This window comes from Oryctolagus cuniculus, chromosome 5, assembly GCF_051225735.1.
Source record: "Oryctolagus cuniculus isolate XC-2025 breed Fujian yellow rabbit chromosome 5, ASM5122573v1, whole genome shotgun sequence".
Classification (NCBI taxonomy): domain Eukaryota; kingdom Metazoa; phylum Chordata; class Mammalia; order Lagomorpha; family Leporidae; genus Oryctolagus; species Oryctolagus cuniculus.
In genome coordinates, this window is record NC_142871.1 from 147,110,699 (window position 1) to 147,133,645 (window position 22,947).

The 22,947-nt window shown below is 40.9% G+C and overlaps 1 long non-coding RNA gene across 2 annotated transcripts in view; it reads left to right on the forward strand.

Moving 5' to 3' along the window:
* The first annotated feature begins 290 nt into the window (after window positions 1-290).
* Window positions 291-22,947, forward strand: part of LOC127487343 (uncharacterized) — a 31,627-nt gene continuing 8,970 nt past the window's right edge. The window contains exons 1-5 of one of the 2 annotated variants that reach the window (XR_007914114.3): window positions 291-1,423; window positions 2,384-2,447; window positions 8,935-9,078; window positions 9,163-9,602; window positions 11,047-11,120. This is a non-coding gene — a long non-coding RNA (uncharacterized LOC127487343). Of the gene's footprint in view, window positions 1,424-2,383; window positions 2,448-7,992; window positions 8,375-8,934; window positions 9,079-9,162; window positions 9,603-11,046; window positions 11,121-22,947 lie in introns of those variants that run through there. The other variant, XR_016234203.1, reaches the window with a different exon arrangement.

A 22,947-nucleotide genomic window follows, 5' to 3' on the forward strand; every position in this document is an offset into this window, starting at 1 on the left:
AGAAAGCTGGACTTAACACCTTACTTCACCAGTGGGCTCGCTATGTGCTATGTGTTAGTGAATACTGGTAATTATAATCTTCCACAGAGCTCAGAATTTGTTTTCAAAGGAACTACTGGATTCCTTAAGTTGGCAATATCGATCTATCTTAATTATGGAAAGGTAAGCAAAACTAATGTTAAACCCCGCCCCACTCATGATGCAGGATAAAACATTGGAAAGAACATTGCCAGTAACTGAAGCTCCATGATGCACTTGTGTGACTTTGAGCACCTTATTTAACTTTTTAGGGCTTGTGTGTCATCATCTGTAAGATACAGGATTTTCAATAGATAGACTGCAGGTCTCTCCATTCGTACTTCTGTTTGGCTCTCCATCCATCAGTCCATAAATATTCTCTGGATTCCTGCGTGGCTCCAATGCAACATCAATTTTCCACAACGGCCAACAGTAAAGATCCACCAGGCCTGGGACTCAGCTGAACTGTAAGCTGCCCAGGCACCAGCAGTTTTGTTTTTCATTTCTTAACTATTTCCTGATGGCATCTTTGCCGCTCAAGATACAGAGAAAATTCTCCTCCTGACAGAGGGCATGGTAGGTGCAGAGGACCCTGGTGAGTATTCTAAGAAACATGGGATGGATCTGAGCTGCACTGTGCCCATGTGTCCCATAGCAGACTCGGTAATTTTCCAGACTCTCATGCTTCCCTAATTTCCCACACAAATTCACTCCTGTAGAATTGGAATGGAAATTGACTAAGACTCTTGTACAGAATCGAATGGGAAAGTTTTCTCAGTTTCAGGTAATAAAAGTAAAAGGACGGCGTAATCTTTGAAATATCCTGGAGAAAAATTAAAATGCTCTTTCTTCATTACTTGCTACAGTGCCCCAGAAAAGCCTGCCTTCTCCTTTTTTTTTTTTTTTTTAAATAAGGGCTTCCCCTTCCACACACAGCCCTTTTAACACGAGTGCAAAATTCCAAATTCCTCATTTGTTTAGCCTGAAAATCCCCTCCACATTCCCACAAACTACTTCCTTTTCTCTCTTTTTAGCAGGACTCTCCTCTCTTTAATGAAGAGAAGTTCAGAGGGTTTTTTCCCATGAATAGATGGCAGGCACCTGGGAGTTATGAATTTTAAAGTGATCATTTTCTTTCAGCCATGCCGGACAATGGGCATCTCCTTTTGACTCACTTTCACAGCTTTGAGAGGCTCTCAGATCAGCCACATTCCAGTCGGACTGGAGTCAGATCAGAGCTGCGCTGGACGGCATCAAGGTCTCGCACAGAAAGACAAGAAGCAGATGGCCGGCCCTGAGCGCTCCTCCCCCTTTCAGCGCGCAAAGGCAGGCGATGTGGGAAAGCGCGCGGCCGGCGCTGCCTATTGATCCCTGAATAGAACCACCGCATGCCACCAGCCTGTAGGTATGAACCTCTGTTAACAGATGGTGAGATCATTATGAGCAATTAATTCCTTTAATGTATCAGTGGGAACATGTTGGGAAGGATGACGCAAGCAGTGAGTGAATAGTGAACTTCTCACTCGTGGGGGAGCCAGCAGGAGCGGCCTTGGGGGGCGCTGGGAAGATGTTCCCAGGCTGCCATGGCCCGGGCAGGGGACAGGAGCTGGGAACTGACTCCACAGAACCGGGGTGTGGTTTGCATTAACGAATTGTGAAGCCTTCCCTCTCGTCATGATTAATGCCAGATTTGTCTCTGGGTCATTTTTATCCACCAGAACCATCCGAAAACGCAGAGACAAACAAAAACAAGATTTGTCAGTAAGTCCGAGATGCATGGGGAATTGTTTCACAGAAATCAGCAGAGAATCAGGTCAGGGGTCACTTTGTTAAACACATCTATGGTTGTGACAGTTCTAAATTTAAAATGAATGTTTCTTTCAACAAAGATAAAACAGTGATTAAAATAAAATTATGTACATTCCAGCGTTGGGGAATGAAAACTGAATGTCTGGATGCATTATAAATGGGTAGTTTAAAAGAAGGTTTTAAAAATATGAATTTATATAGAGAGTGACTCTAAGTAAATGACACATGTAGTACAGGCTGAAATAATTTTTTAAATAGGATGTACATGTGCTGAACATGGCCCGAAACTTCTGTAGGGTTCCTAGGTTTTCTCAGTCAACCCAATCCCTCTCATATATATGAACTCAACTCAACTCGGGTCTTCCAGGTGGATGGCAGGGACCCAAGTACTTGAGCCATCACCCACTGCCTCCTAGGGTTCACATTAGCAGGAAGCTAATTAGGAGCAAAGTCGAGACTTGAACCCAGACACTGATATGGGATGAAGCTGTCTCAAGTGGTGTCTTAAACGCTGTGCCAAAAGCCTGCCCCACTGAATAATTTTTTAAAATTTCAGTAACAGCATGAAAATGAAAACCAATGACCAACAGTGAAAAATTGGCACCCTGTTTTCCATATTGGTGAGTACCGAGCAGTGTGGTAACTGACATTTTCACATGTTTCTCTACTTCTTTTTATAATTTTTGTAGTGGGAGTGTTTTTCTTTTGCAAGAAAAAGAAAAATCTCATGACCAGTATGGACCACTGGATAGCCCTTAGATTTTAAAGACAGAAAATACAGAAACAGGAAATACAGGCAACTATTCACTTAATTCATATTTAAATGACACTTTTTGCTTGTAATTAAGACACTCAAGTAGTGTCTCTGTTCATGAAATTTACATAACTGTACAATAGCTTGCCTAAATGAACAGCAAATGGCAGTTAACCTTGCAGTGTATTATCTTAATTGAATAAATCTGGCTTTAATTCAATAAATTAAAAACATAGAAAATAAAATCACAAATGACTTTCAAAAACAGAAATGCCCTCCCCCATAAATGCAGCATGGGATTGTTTACAGTTGTGTTGGAATGCTCGGACGCTTTCCAGTGTGATTTCGGAACTCTCAAAGCAATTCCGGTACACATTCGCTGTTTTTCCATCATTGTTTCCAAAGAAAATCAATGTCATTTTCTGGAAATCATTGATAAGAATATCTGAACCCTAACTCAAAACACTTAAGCTTGCTGATTTGAGATGGTCCCTCCTTGGAGCTTTCAATTCCTCCATCTCCTTGGGAAATTTTCACTTGTGTTTCAGAGAGTGGCCTGGGATATAGAAAAAAGACTAACTAGGGATCAATAAGGGTTTTTTTGGTTTTTGTTTTAACATATGAAAGACACATTCCCATCACTTTTTCTTTACATCAGATGTACATGGACCACAAATCCCTACAGCATAGGGGAATTCACAGAAGATGCTAAATTCTTCCCTCCCAAAATTTGTGGCTTTATTCAGCACCATCCTGTTTCAGTAATTATATAGTTAAGGAGAAGAAATCATGCAATATGTTTTTATTTGCATGAAATAAGTTAATGAGGCATCACCTGTGCCCTGTATCAGTTTACTGAAGAAAAAACATGTAGAACACAGGTGTTCTTCTAAGATCAACTTGGTAGATTTTTTTTACATTAATTGTAAAACTGTAAACCTAAAAATCATTTGTCAGAATCCAGCCATGCATATTGCTAAGGAGTAACCCATACGCACACATACACACAAATAGAAAATCATTATGAAGAAATTTCTGGTTTCTTGGTTAGCAAGGGGGAAAAAGGCTGTAATTCATTCTTTTTTCCTTCTCACAGTGTTCGCTATTGTACCATCTGCAATATACAATGTACATGCTCAGCCATAACCCGTACGGCTGGAAAAGAAGCATTCACACTGTGAATTACCATTTTTTCCCAGCATCTAGCTCTAGTCAAAGACAGCACAATAATAAACTAGAAGCTCCTTTGTCTGTTAAACATTGTTCTTCATTACTACATGAAAAGCAAATTGTCTTTGTATAGAGGAAGAGTGGCGCGCATGGCCATGGGAGTGGGGGAAGGGGCTGGTCTCTTTCCTGACCACCTCCCAGTCAGAGCCCACTTGTTTGCCTCTCCTGCAGCCCACCCAACTATGCCTGAGAAATCATGCTACCTACAGACACGCTGTGGATAGATCCCTTGTTCAGTTGAGTGAGATGCTGCAGTAGAGACTCCCAGGATGCTTTCACATTGAACTTCCTGAAGCTTACACCCATTCATATACATATATATATGTATATATATATAATATACATAATATATATAAAATCACTTTGGTGTGTCCTTTTTACTGTTTGGGAGAAGTAAAGCTTACCAGAGACATTCATTTATTCCTGGGGTGAATATTCTCAGCAATTGAAGAGTGCACAATAACTCTTAAAGCAAGCAGACAAAATATTTGGAGCAGCAGATTGGATAGATATATAGATATTAGAATAAACATACAACTATAACATATAGTAACAGTTATAATGAAAATTAAGGAAATGTATAAATTAGACCAGGACTACTCATCCAAAGAAAGGTCCTTGTGATGGAAATCAGTCACTGAAAAGAAATTAATTAATGTCTGAGGTTTTTCCCCCTTTTGGACGTAATAAATTCCAACAAATTTGCAACACAATAAGTTTGCTTAAAAAACTTACTAAATTAAAAGATCATGACTATCTCCTTAGGTGGGGCCAGTGACAAACTCAAGTCCTTAATTCAAGGAAAAAAAATGACTTCTTGGTGACATCTAGTTTGATCCTCAATGGATCATTTCCATAGTCTGTTACTTGAGGGATCTGCTAGGAGCAGCCAAAATCATGTCTGTTAACTACTGGACAACTAGACAAAGACTAACTGACTAGAATAAATCACCAGGATAGCAGACCAAAGTAATTCAACTTGTGTGTCTACTGATAACAAGAAGTTGACATCTCATCAGAAAGTGGTGAAAAACCTCAGGGAGGTGAGGGGAAGCATGTCCAAAGACAAACTCAGGACATGAAACTGTTGCTTGCACATTGTGGGGCTCAACAGTGTGCTTGTGTGATTGCCTGTTTTCTTGCTTGCTAATGGGAATAATACAAACACCACAGGTATAAAATAACTATAATAACCCACCATATATAGGAAGTTTCCAATAACTGCTAGTTGCATTTTTAGGTGTGGATTGACATTTGTCTTTAATTTAGGAAACAAAAAGATTTCATTGCCATGTATCACAGTATGTTCACATTTGTGCTCATCTTCTGAAAAATAAAACTTTTGTTTATTTTTAATGGTAGAGACCTGAAACAGCAAATTGAGAGATGATAAAACATTTGTAAAAGTAATTGTGATGGGGACAGGCATTGGGATACAGTGGATTAAGCCAGTTGGGTGCCAGGTTGAGTCCCAGCTGCTCCACTTCTGATCCAGCTTCCTGTTGTATCTGGGAGGCAGTCAATGATGGCCCAAGTGCTTGGGTTCCTGCCATACATGTGGGAGATCTAGATGGAGTTGCTGGCTCCTGACTTTGGACTGGCCCAGCCCTGTGGATGTTGCACGTATTTGGGGAGTGAACCAGTGGACTGAAGATCTCCCTTCTCTGTGTCTCTCCCTTTCTGTCACTCTGATGTTCACATAAATAAATATTTTCAAAACAAAAAGAAAAAGAAAAAATAATCATGATGATCTCTTTCAACTCTGAGATGCTTCTTAAAGATCATTCTCTAACTTCTAAACTTCATATATTCAATTCAGAAACCAAGTCTTTTCCCAGAGAGCCAACAACTCTATTTTATCTAGAGAGAAGTCTGCGTATGTATTTTTACTGGGTGCCACGTGACTTACAGCCAAATTTGACTTAGGCAGGTTCATCCTGTGTAAACAAAACACTGACATCATCAGTAGACGGGGAGGAATAATCCCAGTTCATGCCCATGAGAAAGTGGTAAAAATACATGAGTCACATAGAAACATCTGTCTTCAATCCTCAGTTAAGGACTTCCCAGACTAACGGACAATTTGTGGATCACATGATCTACTCTCCAACTCAAGCCACTTGCTCATTTTTCTTAATTCTATTAATATAGAAAGGATATTCTACTAATTCTTAATTCTACTAATATATGAAAGGATAACTAATGGTTTCTCTTTTTTTAATAATACTGCATTTCCTTGAAAGTTTGTATGCTGGCATCAAAATTGTTACAACAAGTATATTTTTCTTTTAATTTTCTGCTTGAATGCTTTTTCTTAATTTAGAGTAACAATATTTGTTCCTCAATTTATAAAACAAAGCAGTACTAACAGTTTTGATAGTTCTTTTTCTTACTTGCAGAGAAGGAAACATGTTGAATTCCTTGCTATATATCCTCACATTGACAAAATCTCTCTTCAGTGTCCTTTCTCTCTTGCTGTCCATGGGCTCTTTCTTGATTTGTTTCAAACATACTCAACTCACCTATTGAGTAGACGTTCTCAACATGGGGAAGTTTTGCCATGAGGGGACATCTAGCAATGTCTGGAGTCACCTTGGCTGTCCCACTGGGTGGACAGGTGATGCTGGTACCTGTTGGGTGGAGGATGGAGTTGCTGCTGAATGTCTATGATGCACTGGGTAGCCCTCTTGCCAGCCCCACAACCAATACATGGCCCAAAATGTCATAGTTTCAGGGTTGAGACACCCTGGTCTAGTGGGGAAAATAAAGCCAAAAAATCATGGTTCCATATTCCTACATGCCCTTTTCCTTCATCAGTAGCTTTTTCCAAAACATCTCTCCAATACCTATTTCCTGTTAGGCTTTTCCTCCTTGATATTCTGCAATTAATTTTCCTTCCAAATACAATTCACTGCAATCCTCTCTATGGTCATCATCAAGCTCCTTCATTGTCAAATGAGCTGGTTGCATTTTTTTAAAAGATTTATTTATTTATTTGCAAGGCAGAGTTACAGAGAGTCAGAGGCAGAGAGAGAGAGAGAGAGAGAGAGAGAGAGAGGTCTACCATCTTCTGGTTCACTCCCCAAATGGCTGCAACAGCCAGAGCTATGTTGATCTGAAGCCAGGACCCAGGAGCTTCTTCTGGGTCTCCTACGTGGGTGCAGGGGTCCAAGCACTTGGGTCATCGTCTGTTGCTTTTCCCATCATCTGTTTCTCCCAGAGAGCTGGATCGGAAGTGGAGCAGCTGGGACTCGAACCAGCACCCTTATGGGATGCTGGCACTGCAGGCGGCAGCTTTACCTACTCCGTCACAGCACTGGCACCTTGATTGTATTTTGACATTTTTGTTGCATGTGACCTGTTGATTATCTCCTCCTTGTGATCCTCTCATCTCTTAACACATAACAACATCCTCTTTAAGTCTTTTTATCATGATTACCATGATCACCATCACACTTGCTGACACCTCACGCCCCCTTCATTCTATTCTGCTTTTAAATATCCCCCAACTAGAGAGTTTTCTCATGTCCATACAATGAAAAGTAACAGTATCTGACCATTCTATCTGCTTAACATGTTTCTTTTCAGAATATTTATTACTATACAATGTTATCTCATACATTTATTTTTAATTTGTTTTTGTTTCCTCACCCAACTCCCTATTCACTGTGAGCTTTATGCTAGTGTAAGGACAACATCTGCTTTGTTCATTTCTGTATTATTAACACCTTGTACTTAGTAGCTATTTGTAGAATGAATGAAAGAATAGATGAGTGGATGAATTTTGGAGAAAAACTTCTCAACTGCCTTCGCACACTACCCATCTAGTAGTGGTGTTTGTTTTTGTAAAATGTTCTTCTTTCTTTGTACTCCTCTTTCCATGACCACTCCCCTGCCTCCTTGGAGAACTCCCCTTCATTCTGTCACTGCATGGCTGCTGCCAGATTCCCTCATCGACAGGATGTCACCACCTCACCCTACTTTCTCTTCACAGCACACCGCAGTGTCCCACTTGAGTGGCCCAGAAAAGACAGGAGTCTGTGTGTGACACCCAGGCTGTACAACCAACTGTTCATTTGTTCTCATGGCAGACCCAACACTATCTGTCTAAGTCAGTGCCATTGAACGTGAATATTTTTTAATAATTTTTTTTTGTTTTTTGTTGTTTTATTTTTTGACAGGCAGAGTGGACAGTGAGAGAGAAACAGAGAGAAAGGTCTTCCTTTGCTATTGGTTCACCCTCCAATGGCCGCCGCAGCCGGCGCGCTGTGGCCAGCGCGCCGCACTGATCCGATGTCAGGAGCCAGGTACTTATCCTGGTCTCCCATGGGGTGCAGGGCCCAAGCACTTGGGCCATCCTCCACTGCACTCCCTGGCCACAGCAGAGAGCTGGCCTGGAAGAGGGGCAACCGGGACAGAATCCGGCGCCCCGACTGGGACTAGAACCCGGTGTGCCGGCGCCGCAAGGCGGAGGATTAGCCTAGTGAGCCGGAACGCCGGCCTGAACGTGAATATTTTAACATCTGAGAGGGCCTTGAGGCAGGAAGAAGCCTTGACTTTGGGGTAAGTGATTAAAAGTCAGTGTCTGGAAAAAGGAGAGTGGGGGATGTAAAAATGCTAAGTAGGGTGGTGAAGAAATTTTCACTGGGGACTTCTTCTTGTGCACATGGCTGTCTAGGATGCATAGCAAAGAAATGAAACATGAGCTTGATGTTGCCCTCCATGTCTAAAGTTACGTGATTTGGGGGAATACAAGCACTCTGTCTAAACAGTTCTCATGTTTTGCATCTTCACTGCACCTTGCAGGTCTCCTTCTCCTTGCTTCTTTTCTGAGTTCCCTTAAGGTCCATTCCACTGTCCCTGTTTACTTGATTAAAAAAATTATCAGCCATTTTTTTCAAGTAGAATTATCTATATAACATACAGAACAAGAAAACACAGTGTTATTTTAAAGAATGAAGAATTCACATAAAATTTAAATCACATATAACAGAGAAATGCACAAGTTTTTGAAGTGGCCATAGAACTTACAAAAGATATTATTATCATTCCTCACTTTTACCAAGCTTTGTTTCTTTGTCAAAGTATTTTTTCTCCCTGTAACTCAATTTTCCACTACCTAGGCTTTTTGCTTTTAAAGAGAAGTCTGCAGCAGTGGACAAATATTGAAAGAAGTCACAGGCACCATGAGGTGAGAAGTGGGATTTGAAAGAAAAGTGATTTCAGACTGGGAATGCCAGCCAAGACAAAGGTTCATTGAGGATATGGTATGCATATGTATATATGTGCTTGCTCTTGGCAGTATTTATTTATTTATTTATTTACTTACTTGCTTTTCTGTTTATTTGAAGGAGAGCAATAGAGATGGAGAGACAGAGATGGAGAGAAGAATCTCTCTTCCACCATTTTGCTTCCCAAATGCCCACAAGAGCTGAGACTGGGCCAGGTCAAAGCCAGGAACCAAGAACTCAATCTAAGTCTCCCATGTGAGTGGCAGGAACCTAACCAACTCAGCCATAAGCTGCTGCCTCCCAGGGTGCACATCAGCAGAAATCTGGATCAAAAGTGCAGCAGAGACTTGAACCCAGGCACTCTGATACAGGATATGGGCATCTGAGTCTGTCTCTGTGCCAAACACCACTGTGCAAAACACCTGTCACTATGGTGATATTTATGCATAAGCCTAAAACCTGAGCTTTGACTGTGTTCTTAGATATCACCCACCTTTAAAATTTTCAAGTAAACATGAATGCAACACATAATCAATAAATGAGAGATTGCTCAGATAAAGGTGAGACAATTACATAATTTTTTTAAAACTTTTGAGAAAAGCAGATATTGTAGAGAAAGAGAATGAGTTTAAACACTTTAATAACTATAAAGTATTGGGCAAGTACAGTATATTTCTTTTCTTAATCAATAATTGCTTATATTTTACTAGGCTTTTCATATTTAGATAAACTGTGTGATTTAAATAAGATTATTGGGAGCTGCTTTAAATATGAGTGTGAAGGACATGTTAGAGAATCTGAAAGGAGAAATCACCTTTCTCTTTCTGAACTTGTCCCAGGAAGTTTAGATTTGGAGTTTTAAAATTTTAAATGTTTCATTTCTATACTAACATGTATTCTCTATTATTTATCTTCTGTATTAAGATGTCTAAGTAATAAGGTGAAGACTGAGGTATAGACTTAAAATTCTGCATACAATGATTCATATGTCTATCATATTATCCTAGGAATTTAACTGGTAAGTGAGTGAACCAGTTGGCTACCATGGGTGTTTCTGTTACCCAGGTGTATTTTAGCACCTTTTCTTTTTTAAAATTTTTTTTTTTATTTTTTCATTTTTATGTATTTGATAGGTAGAGCTACAGACAGAGGGAGAGACAGAAGGAAAGGTCCTCCATCTTCTGGTTCACTCCCCAAATGACTGCAGCAACCAGAGCTGAACCAATCTGAAACCAGAAGCCAGGAGCTTCTTCCAAGTAATTGGGCCATCTTCCACTGCTTTCCAAAGCCATAAGTAGAGAGCTGGATCAGAAGAGGAGCAGCTAGGACATGAACTGTTGTCGCAGGCAGAGGCCCAGCCCACTACATCACAGCACTGGCCCCCTTTAGCACTTTTTCAAGTGAAAGAGATAGAAACAGTGTTAGGGGCATGGTGTTGTGGAATAGGAGGTGAAGCCACTGCCTACAATGCCAGCATCTCATATGGGTACCAGTTCATGTCTTGGCTGCTCCACTTCCTATCCAGCTCCCTGCTAATAGCCAGAGAAAAGCAGCAGAAGATGACCCAAGTGTTTGTGCTCCTGCTACCTACATGGGAAACTTGGATGAAGTTCATGGCTCCTGGCTTTGGGCTGGCCTGGCACTACACATTGTGGCCATCTGGGGAGTGAACCAGCAGATGGAAGATCGCTCTCCCTTTATCTCCCTGTACGTCTGAACCTATAACTTTCAAGGAAAAATAATAAAAATTAAAAAACAGTGTTAGAGAGCATGTGGAAATCATTAATAATAATAGTACATATTTTGATAAAGAAACTTGATATTAATTTTGGGAAAGGGAAAGAGAAAATCCTGCAATATGTGGAATCCAGAACCATGGTTATTTGGCTAGTCTGTACATTGCACATTTTAGGACTAATGGTTGTAAAAAAAAAAAATCACTTGGTTTGCAAAATTGTCAAGGGACTGAATGATTTAATCAACCTTTCCCTTTTTTATCTGCAGTCAATCTAATCTTATTATTGCCAAACCACTCAAGTGATGGCTCCTGATTGAACAGAATCTCCCACTGGGAACATGTGAGTAGCCTTCCCTCCAGGAACGTGGATACCCACAGACCTTGTAATGTTCTTTTGTCACCTTCAATCTCTATAGGTAGAAAGTTAAAAGCCATTTTAAACCTTATCTTATTATCCTTCCACTTTTGAACTAAAAGTTGATTATCCTTAATTTACAAGAGGGCACTGTATTGAGAGGTAAGCTGATTTCTCTAATGTCACGTACAAAATACTCTGTGCTAAGCTAAGAGTAGAATTCAAACCTGCAGATCATGATTCAACTTCTGCTTCTCCACTTACTTAACATAATAGTACAAACAGAAGTCTCTCCACCCTGGAGAAATATCAAGATATTATTGATAAACAATAATCTTTTTATGTGCACTTAAAATCCTATTCCTTAAATCAACAGTGGCTGATTTTGAAAGAGAAGTAAATCCAGGCATTCGAATATAGCAGTGGTTTTATTCTATTTATTTACTTGGTTTTTTTAGTTAGAAAGCTGCTCTGTTTAATAGGACCCCAAATGAAAGAGTACATTCCTGAAAGAGACAAACTAAGGTAACCCTGATTGTGGTGTTGACTTTGCTAAAGGCAACAGCCCAAAGTATGAGTAATAAAAGCCAATTTGAAATGAATTTAATATCAAGAGATCCACAAACCCATAAAATCAGATACATGCCAAATAAACAGCTACAGATGCATTAAAAAAAAAATGGTTTCCTAAGTGAAAAGACAAGAGAAGGAGAGTATCAGAGAAAGAAAAGGAAATAGGGTGAGAGAGTGAGAAAAGAGAAAGTGCACAGTGTGATAATAAGAAGCTTGTCTTTTGAGCCCAGTCCACTTTCAAAGGCAGGATTAGTTCTTAGGGAAGTTTCAAGTTACTGATGCATCATTCTGTTTCTCCCAAGAATGGAGCCCAACTGCACAGCAACAATTTGCAAATGCTTCTCTGGGAAAATATTAATTATGTACGCATTTCTGAAAACAGATCCAAGCTCCCATTGAATACTATCTTTTTTTTTTTTTAATAAAGATCTATTTACTTATTTGAAAGACAGTCCAACAGAGAGATGGAGGAAGAGATAGAGAGAAAGAGATCTTTCATCAACTGGTTCACCTATCAAATGGCCTCAAGAGGCAGGAGTGGGCCAAGCCAAAGTCAGGAACCAGGAGCTCCTTCTTGGTCTACCACATGGGTGGCAGGGGCCTGCTTGGGCCATCTTCCACTGCCTTCCCAGATGCATTAGCAAGGAGCTGGGTTAGAACTTGCACAGGAGGGAATTGAACCAGCACTCTAACATGTAGCACCAGCACTGCAAGTTTCACTTAACCTGCTGGGGCCACAGTACTGGCCCCTACTCCTATTTAATTTGCAGAAATTAGACAACTGTTTCCTGCAGTGAAGTAATCTCCATGCTTTACACTGATGAAAACTTCGACTATTACTCATAACCTTTAGATATAGGTTTTTAGATCATCAAGCGCTGGTTTTAGGAGAAGTGATAAATATATCTAAATGGAAGTTCAGTTTTTAATTTTTAAATATGAATTGGAAAGATATAGAAATATCTTATTATTTTAAGCAGTTGAGAAGTGAGAAAGCCATTTATCCAGACATGGAAAAGATGATGTCATCTACAGTAAATTCCAAGTATAAGAGTTCTAAGTATAAGAGTTCTAAGTATAAGAACTAGTGGGTAGGCACAAGATAGAACAAAGGACATGAAGATGAAAGGCTCCTTTCTCTACTTAGCCCCTTCTCTCTTTGCAGAATATGTACTTGCAACTAAGGGAATGGCCCAGAACTGAAAATTGAAATTGCCTCAAGAAAAAACTAAGACTATATATAGAAATCTATTCTTATTTTATTAAGATTTATTTATATTTTTTGAATGTCAGAGTTACAGAGAGAGAAGGAGAGATAGAGAGTGAGAGAGCAAAAGAGAGAAAGAGTGAGAGAGAGAAATATCTTCCATCCACTGGTTCACTCTCCAATGGCTGCAACAGCCAGGGCTGAGCCAGACTGAAGGCAGGAGCTAGGAGTTTCATCTGGGTCTCTCATCTAAGTGCAGAGGCCCAAGGACTTGGGCCATTTTCTACTGCTTTCCCAAGTGTATTAGCAGGGAGCTTGATCAAAAGTGGAGCAGCAGAGACATGAACCAGTGCCCATATGGGATGCCAGCACCACAGACAGCGGCTTAATACACTACACCAGAAGCACCAGCCCCCAGGAACTTATCCTTGAAAGATACTTTAGAAATCATCTAATCCTAGCTCAAACTGCATGCAGTAAATCCCGATATACCCCCTTGACAGTGATGTTTGTTACCTCTTACTAGCTCACTTGTAGTTGAGGCAGACAAGACTATTATTGACACAGACTAAATCTAAGTTCTTGTAAATCCTAATTCTGCTATCCTGTGCAACACAGGATATAACATTTTGGCCTTGTTATCTATAAGCAACAAGCATGGAGATAAGACCTGGGTCAGACAAATGGGGATTCATGTCCAGGACTGACTGACATGGAGAGCCCTGACAAGTCAATGACTCAACCTCTGCAAGCTTCAGTTTGCTTACCTGTAAAATGGGATATGTTTTCCACTACATTGTCTTTTTGTTAGAGTTAAAGAAATGATGTACTTCAAACAATGCCTCATATATAATAAATGCTTGAAAACATTAGTTATCATAATGATATACAAACAGATTTAGGAGTCAGATGGTCCTGAATTCAAATCCAACTCCACCTGTTAATAACTGAACTTGAAATTAATTAATTTCTCTGGGTTTCTATTTTTGCATCTTTGACAAATCTGCTTTATAGCAGTTCTGAAATTATTTAGTGAAAAAAATGTTAAAGTGCTTGGTATAATGTCTGGCCCTAATTTTTCATCGTCATTGTCATCACTGTACACTTAATCAATGCCCTTCTTAAAATACGAAGCTGGAAAATAATAAGACATTCCCAAAGTAGTCAGAATCAGCCCAAAGACTGTCTATGTTGACCTAAACATGACATGTTTATTAATGTAGTCTAATATTGTATTTACCTTTCTTGTCAGTCCCTTAGAAATACAAGTGTGAAATAAAAAATGAATCCACTGGTTCTGTCCCACTCATTTAGAATAATTCAATAATGGCAATGAACAAATAAGAACATCAACAGTAAAACATTCAACAGTGAAGGAGAGTGTTATGACAATTCTCTTTCTGGAAAGAAGTACTTATACTTAATTCATTTATCCATGCAATTGATTTCTCTAAAAATACTTGCCGGGGCCAGCACTTAAGCTTAGCAGGTAAAGCTGCCGCCTGCGGTGCTGGCATCCCATATGGGCACAGGTGGGAGTCTTGGCTTCTCCTCCCTCTTCTGATCCAGCTCTCTGCTATGGTCTGGGAAAGCAGCAGAAGATGGCCAGGGACTTGAACTCCTGCACCTATGTGAGAGACCCAGAAGAAACTCCAGGCTCCTGGCTTCAGATTGGCCCAGCTCCGGCCATTGTGGCCATTTGGGGAGTGAACCAACAGATAAAGACCTCTCTCTCTCTCTCTCTCTCTCTCTCTCTCTCTGCTTCTGCTTCTCTGTAACTCTACTTCTCAAATAAATAAATAAATATTTTTTAAAAAGAAGAAAAAGCTTGCCAAGAACCTTTCAGACTGTATCACACACAACCTTGCTTTTCAGGGTTGCGTAATTTAAAGGCATTTGTAATATCATGACTTGCTTAAGTAAATCCTATTTCTCTTAGATAGTCTTAAAATAGACTGTGTGATTTGTTCTACATAATTATGCATATTTCCCAGAGTGGTGGAATTATCTATATCTTCAAAATCCATATTTCAAATACAAAGGGCAAACCACCTCCCTTCAAAATGGCAACATATATAGGGAGAGTACACTCCAATTCAGACCTAGCTGACTCATGTATAAATCATTTGGACTTTTTGCTCATTTACAAAATAGAGGAATAGAAGTGGTCAAAAAAGTCCTTTCTATCTCTCTTATTTTAAGCTTTCATAATTACATTTTTCTATCATTAAAAATTTTCCTGTAGTGGCACAGGCACTGTGTCACAGTGGGTAAGGCTACCATTTGGAATACCAGCATCCCATGTCACAGTGCTTGGGATTGAGTCCCATCTCCACTTCTAATCCAGCTCCCTGCCAATGTGCTGCCTGGGAGGCAGCAAATGATGACCTGAGTTCTTGGGCCTCTGCCACCTACATGGGTGACCCAGATGGAGTTCCTGGCTCCCACCTTTTAACTGTCCCAGCTCCAGCTGTTGTTAGCATTTGGGAAGGGAACCACTGGATGGTTCTCTTTGTTCCTCTCACTCTCCTCCCTCTATGTCTCTCTCCCTTTGTCCCTTCGCCTTTAAAATAAATAAATAAATCCTTAATAAAGAAAAAGAATTTCCTATAGCACGCATTGTCCAAGTCTCTGTATGTCCCAAGATAATAGTCCTTGATCAGTCATTGAGGAAACCCTCAAAAGCTGATTTCTTTTCAACTTTCAAACTTGCCAGTGATTGGCTTAGCAATGGGCAAATGACTGCAAGTCTAGCCAGTCATAAAAGATATATTACATGAGGTGAAATCTAAGCAGTTTCTGGAAATTATTTCTTTGTTCCTAAAATGGCCTATGTGGAAGGAAGCTTGTTTTTTCCTACCCTTTATTCAGCTGTGTGAAGTGTCGCTCAGAGTTTCTGCAGCCATTATGCAACCACAGGATGACAAGCCTATATACAAAACTGAACACACTAAGCAGAACAAAGCACAAAAGTTGAAAACACCAAGGCTCTTCTATTCATTCCTGAGATGCTGAGTGGCTGGTTAACTGGTCTACTTACTCTCAGAGATTAAAAATAGTCCTTTTGGGCTGGCGCTGTGGCGTAGGAGGTAAAGCTGCCACCTCTGGTGCTATCATCTCATATGGGCAACTGGTTAAATCCCAGCTGCTCCACTTCAGATTCAGCTCCCTACTATTGCCCCTAAGAAAGCAGTGGAAAACGGCCCAAGTGTTTGGGCCCCTGCTCCCATGTGGGAGACCTGGAAGAAGCTCCTGGCTCCTGGCTTTGGATGGGCCCAGCTCAGGCCATTGTGGCCATTTGGGGAGTGATTCAGCAGATGGAAGATTCTCTCTCTCTCCCACTCTCTAATTCTGCCTTTCAAATAAATAAATAAATCTTTTAAAAACTTAGTCCTTTTAAAAGCAGTTCTTTTTGTAAACCATAAAGTGCATACAAGTAACCTGTGTGTCTGCTTAGAATAAAGATTCTGCATCTGGGGCCAGAGCTGAGGTGATTCTGACAGACTTTCAGGTTATGAGCCTGCTGCCTGTACTTGAGTATTGAAATGAATGGAATTGGCTTTCATCACTTGAGGTAAACTTCAGTTGCTAGTAGCTGAAGTCATCCTAAATGATATAATCCTCCAACTTACACTTTATCATCACCTCTTACCTATGTGGATGAAAGCCATTTGGGCACCTAAGAATTTTAACATTAGCTTCACTTACTACTAACCAGCCACTCAAGTTTTCACCAATTCCATTCATTTCAATACTCTACCACCAGCACCTTCTCACTGTCTTCCTCCTTGAATAAGGCATTCACAGGCCCAGCACCCACGGGGTGACAAAGGTGCCTGTGAATGCCGGGTGCCTCAGCCCTGCACCCATGTGGAATGCTTGCCAGCACACCTGGCCCAAAGGTGAAGCAGCTGCCTGCATGCCGGTTCCTTCCCTGCCATCTCCAGCTCTAAAGAGAAATGCTCCAGCGCTTTTGCAAATCAAGACCTTTTCATCCTGAATTTGGTGATTCACCCTGAATGGCGGCTTCTTGGAAAGTCTGTAATGCAGCATTGTGTGCGGTGGGTAAAATTGGCCTGTCTCATTGACAGCACTCTTCTCATGGCTGGGGCTGGGCTGGGGGAGGTGAGCGCACAATGAAAAGGGTTCTTTGCAAACCCTTGCCGCGGCTGCAGCCATGCCAGTGTACCTGCGTGGGATGGGCTGTCTGTGCAGTCGGCATCACCGCCCCCTTTGTTCATCCCATCACCTCGGGATGAGAATTGGGTTTCGGCAGGTATGAAGATGGTGCTTGTTTTTAACAAGGCGCATTTACAAAGCTTCCACACTTAAGAAAAACAAAAAGTGTGGGGGAGGCAAACACTCAAAGGCCATGCCAAATTTGCTTTTCCCCAAAGCAGAGAGAGACAAAGGCAATCTCAGGCATACCTCCCAGATACAAAGAACATGTGTTTGCCCTCCAAATTCAAGCGGGTGAACCAGCTCATTATCCCAGAAGCCGGTCACTAATTCTCTCCAGCTCAAAAAAAAAAAAAAAAAAAAGCCTCTGGTCCCATTCACATAGTGGAGTGTTGTCTCTGTGTTCAGAGTCAGCTAACATTTCTTTCAGTGCCAGACAGATCCACACTATGAACTTTTACATATATTATCTCCCTTCATTTCTTCCATGACCAACCCTGGCAGGTAGATACTTAAGAAAGAGAAACCTCCCGTTCTAAAAGGTGCATAATGAAGCCAAGAAAGATTTGCACAACAAGAAAGGGAAAATTGCTTTGACAAGCTATGTGAAATAATGCTAGAGCAATTTTAGGGCAATCAGTACCCCCCTCCCACACACACACACTCACATACACTGCACACACAGTTGGAACTTGAAACAGACTCTTCCTTGGCTCATGTGCCTCAGAGTGCAGTACTGGTCTTTGCAGACAGAAAGACCGACTGCCACAACCTTGCCCTGGTAGCTTGCAACTCTGGCTTTACAACCAATGTCCTCCATGGATGGGCCAGGGCAAACTGACCGCAGCTTGTCAAGTCACCTAGCACCAAGCCATGTCAGGGCTGTGGTTGTGCTTTCTGCGATCTGTTCACCATTATTCATTAGCATTCATTACTGTATCAAATCTAGAGATGTGACTTAGAAATCTAGATTTTTTTTTAATGCTCCAAAAAGTCAGAAATTCTGGATACACAGCAGTATGCGACAGTTACTGTTACTACTGACAAGTAGGAACTCCTTTATTCAGTGAAGCTAGTCTCTAGCTGGCTATCCAGTGTGGGGAGCGGGATAGCAGCTCTCACTAGACAAATATCACTCTACTTCAAGGTTGTTCAACATGGGAGCTATGTGCATTTTAGGCTAATTCCTTGTTGTATGTTCTGTCTTAGACACTGTAGGATATTTAGTATCTCACCGGCCAGTAGCTATCCCACCCAATTTTTGACAACCAAAAATATCTTCAGAAACTGTCAATGTTCCCCAGGTGCAAGGGGAAACAAATTGCCCCTGGTTGACAACCATTGTATGGGTATACTTGGCCCCCTTTCGTCAGTTAAAATCATAGACAAGGCCCCCTTGGCTTATGAGTGTGGATCTCCTACCACCAGCAAATAGGCCCTCCTCCTGCTCATGATGCATGAAACAAACTGGGTTCCTTTAAAATGAGTGTTGGGGGTCCAGTGTTGTGGTGTAGCAGGTAAAGCTGTCACCTGCGATGCTGACATCCTATATGAGTGCCAGTTTGGGTCGTGGCTGCTCCACTTCCAATCCAGCTCCCTACTAATACACCTGGGAGGGTAGCAGAAGATGGCCCGAGTGCTTGGGCCCCTGCATCTGTGTGAGAGAGCCAGAAGAAGCTCCTGGCTCCTGACTTTGGCCTGGCCCATCCTGGGTCATTGCAGCCATTTGGGGAGTGAATCAGCAGATGGAAAACATACACACTCTCTCTTTTTCTCTCTCTTTCCCTCTCTTTGTAACTCTGCCTTTCAAATAATTAAAATAAATCTTTTAAAAAAATATGAGTGTTGGATCAGGCGGTATATCAAATACCAGTTACTCATATCTCAGGGTTTGGGGTCCTTTCTTACATTTTCATAGAGACGTGGATGAGGAGAGCCTGAAACCACTGCATCCTGAAGAAGGTTGATTAAAAAAGAAAGAGAAAGAGTAGCCAAACGGCTACATCATTTTCTCAGGTGTCACCAGCCAGCATCTACCTGAAATAGCTTTCTGGGATCACCTGCGTGCATGCTGGACTTTCCTACCTTGGGTGGCAGAAGAGGTGGCCTCGGGTTCAGTCCTCCCTCCTTGCCTAATGAGCATCTCATCGTTGTGTGATGAAATCTAGATGAAATCACATTCCCATTTTAATTGGTTGTTCTGGCGAGGGTCTTTCTGCAGAGCTGAAGTTTCTCGTGTCGGCAACGTAGCTAAGAAGAGCACAACCATTTGCCTGGCTCCTGAACTGTCCACACTAATTAGGGACGATGTTGTTGCTCCTTGCAGATCAGCTGTAGAGGTCACTGGGGTGATGCAGGGCGAGCAGTCCACAGAAGCAGCAGCTGCCCCAGCATCTTCTTAGCAAGAACACGGGGATCTGATGAAGGGTATGCTAGGGCAGCACCTCAGGAGAATCACAGAACTTTGGAGCTAGTCAAAGCCAACGTATCCGTTATAAGTGAGTAACCACAAGAAACACACACCAAAGCTTACGGAGAGTGGAGGAAATGGTACCTAGAGGAAATAGACAGACTTGAAAGACTCCACTAGAGACCAAGAAGGTTCAAAATTAATCAACTCAAAAAGCTACAAAAGTGGAAAATAATTTTTTTAAAAAAAGAATAGAATCATTTATTTGAAAGGCAGAGTGACACAGAGGGAGAGACATAGAGAAAGAGATCTTTCATTTGTTGGTTCATCCCAATGGTGTCTTAAAAGAAAAATCTTGTCTTAAAGTAGAAGGAATTGATAAGAAGGAATTGATAAGAATAGAGATATTAATCTTTTAAAAAAATAAGAATCAATAAAATAGACAGTTCTGACAAATCTAATAAAGAAAATCTATTAAAGAAAAAGAGATTAAGGTCATAAATAAATGATATCAAATATGAAAAGGAGCATTCAGTTATAGGTCAGTATTTTACAATACTAAAATAGGCATGATCCTCTCTATTCTGTACCAGTCAAATCCTATCTGAAACATTTTACTTATTTTGGAACAAAAAATGACAAATGATTATCTCATAATATTTGATGCAGATCTATATTATAGCATTTATCAGAGCATATGTGTTTTTTATTTTTCGTTATGCACCAGCTCCAAACCCGTCTGATGGGAAGGATTGTCTCATTTATTTCTGCATTCTAGCTCTAGGCACGCCTGTCATATAGTTAATCCACAATAAATATTTGATAATTGAATGATTCAGAAGAGTGATGGAGTAATGAAAAGGCCAAAACTTTTGAGGAATATTTCAAACAATTGAGACTCTCTGATTTTTAAAACAGATGACAGCAGGACGCACCATAGCTGTCTTTAAAAGCATGTGTTGGGGGGAGGTGGTGGAGGCAGATGAGAGACACTTGACACAGCAGTTAAGATGCCACTTGGGGGGCCAGTGCTGTGATGTAGTGGCTAAAGCCGCCACCTGAAATGCCAGCATCCCATATGGGCGCAGGTTCAAGTCCTGGCTGCTCCATTTCTGATCTAGCTCTCTGCTATGGCCTGGGAAAGCAGTAGAAGATGGCCCAAGTAATTGGACCCTTGCACCCGTGTGGGAGGCCCTGACTTTGAATAGCTGCAGCTCAGGCTGTTGCAGCCATCTGAGGAGTGAACCAGAGGATGGAAGACTTCTCTCTCTACTTCTGCCTCTCTGTAGCTCTGCCTTTCAAATAAATAATTAGACCTTAAAAAAAAAAGATGCCACTTGGGATGGCATCCCATATCAGAGTGCCTAGGTTCAAATCCCAGCTCAGCTTCTGATTCCAGCTTCCTGCTAAGATAGACCCTGACAGGCAGCAGGTAATAGCTCAAGTACTTGGGTCCCTGAATTGAATTCTGGCCTCCTGGCTTTGGCGTGGCCCAGCCCTGGCTGTTGCATGCATTTGAAGAGTGAATCAGCAGATAAAAAGTATCTCTTTCTCTCTCTCCCCCTCTAAAGTAAAATGAAAACAAATAAATTATAGAAATTATTTTTGAGTATCAAGGGAGTTGGGCATTTGGCCTAACACTTAGGATATCTGCATCCCATATCAGAGAACCTAAGACTTGGCTGACTCTCCATTCCATCTTCCTACTAATGTGGACCCTGAAGGGTTGGGTTTCTTTCACCTTTGTAGAAGATCTGCATTGAGTTCTCAGCTCCAGGCTTCAGCCTGGCTCAATCCCAGCTATTGGAGGCATCTGAGGAGTGAGCCAGTGGATAGACACTCACCCAGTCTCTATCTCTTACTCTGTCTCTCTGCCTCTAAAATAATAAATAAATATATTTTTTAAGTATGAAGGCATGTCGTGGTTAAAAAGATTAGATTTTTCTTTAAATAGAAAAAATAGAATAGAACTTAGATCAATACACATAACATAGATAAGATTCAAATGGCAGAAGAGCCAGTTGGATTATTTGACTTATTAGATGCCTTCCTTCCAAGAAAGTTTCCATTTAAATAGCTTGTTTATTTTTTTAAGATTTCTTTATTTACTTGAAAGGCAGACTTAGAGAAAGAGAAAGGAAGGAAGAGATAGAAAGGGAAAGGGATCTTCCATCCACTGGTTCACTTGGGAAATGGCCCAAGCCAGGAGCCGTGAAATTCATCTGGCTCTCCCCCAAGGGTGCAGGAGCCCAAGCACTTGGCCATCTTCCACCACTTTCCCAGGCACATTAGCTGGGAGATGGATCAGAAGTGGAGCAGTCATGCTCAAACTGGCATGATTATGGGATATCAGTGTAACAAGCAGCGGCTCACCGTGCTTTGCCATAATGCTGGCACCCATTTAAATTGTTTAAAGGAAAGAAGTATGTCTTATTTCCGTTTTATTAATCATAAACCTTCCTGCCTTCCTTCCCATACATGACTTCCCACCATACCCCTAAATCACTTGTAGACAGTACAGGACTCTACTATGGTAGATGGTGAAGACCTGTCTGAGATCAGCTAAGGGTTCTAACTATGCACACACTGCTTCCCATGTCTCTCTGTGTCAGATTTCTAATTATGGAAGTAAACCTTGTGAAGTTGGTATGAAGCTTGATTCTAGCAAGGCTAAATATTCCACAAAGCTGTCTGCCAGACATTGCTAGTGACAACGTTCTGTTCTTCACTCTGAATTGCAGTTTAAAATCAGTCCAGCTTTTCCCCAAATATCATGGTTACCTACTTAGACTCCCTTTTCCCCTACACTCAGAAAGAAGATATTTGCCCAAAAATTTGAATGAATGAGTTTTTCATTATCAGTGTCATCCAATGTGGAGATTGAAATAACATCTGAGCCTGATCAGAGTTCATCAGCTACTGCTGCCACCAAGGTATTGTTCTTCATGCAAACATATATGCTTGCTATACTCACCTGAAGTTATGTTTTCTATGAATACCACTCTCAGACAAGACAAGCAATTACTAAAATTGCATCTGATATTTCTAATTACTTAGGCTTATACCTGCAGTGAATTGGTTTCACACTGGAGAAAATGCAAATTACTTTAAATCCAGGTGGAGGAGTATTCTCAGAAGTGTTTATTGAAAATCCTACAGCACAACAAACCAAGCAGCATAGAGAATTAGTAAGAGTGACAGAGCTGAAAAGTTTTTACCTGCTCAAATTTAAGACATTGCTCTGGGTATCTGCATATATACATACATGCTAAAATATGTATAATACATAATAATACACTTATTATCTAGAACAATCAGAACTAGCCTCTTGCAGAGTGCCCCTGGGATTGTTTTTGAAAATCTGACTTTCCTGACAAATCCATGTCTTCCCTCCCCCAAAACCTGGCTCCTTGTATTGCTAAACCTTTTGGAAAGACATGAAA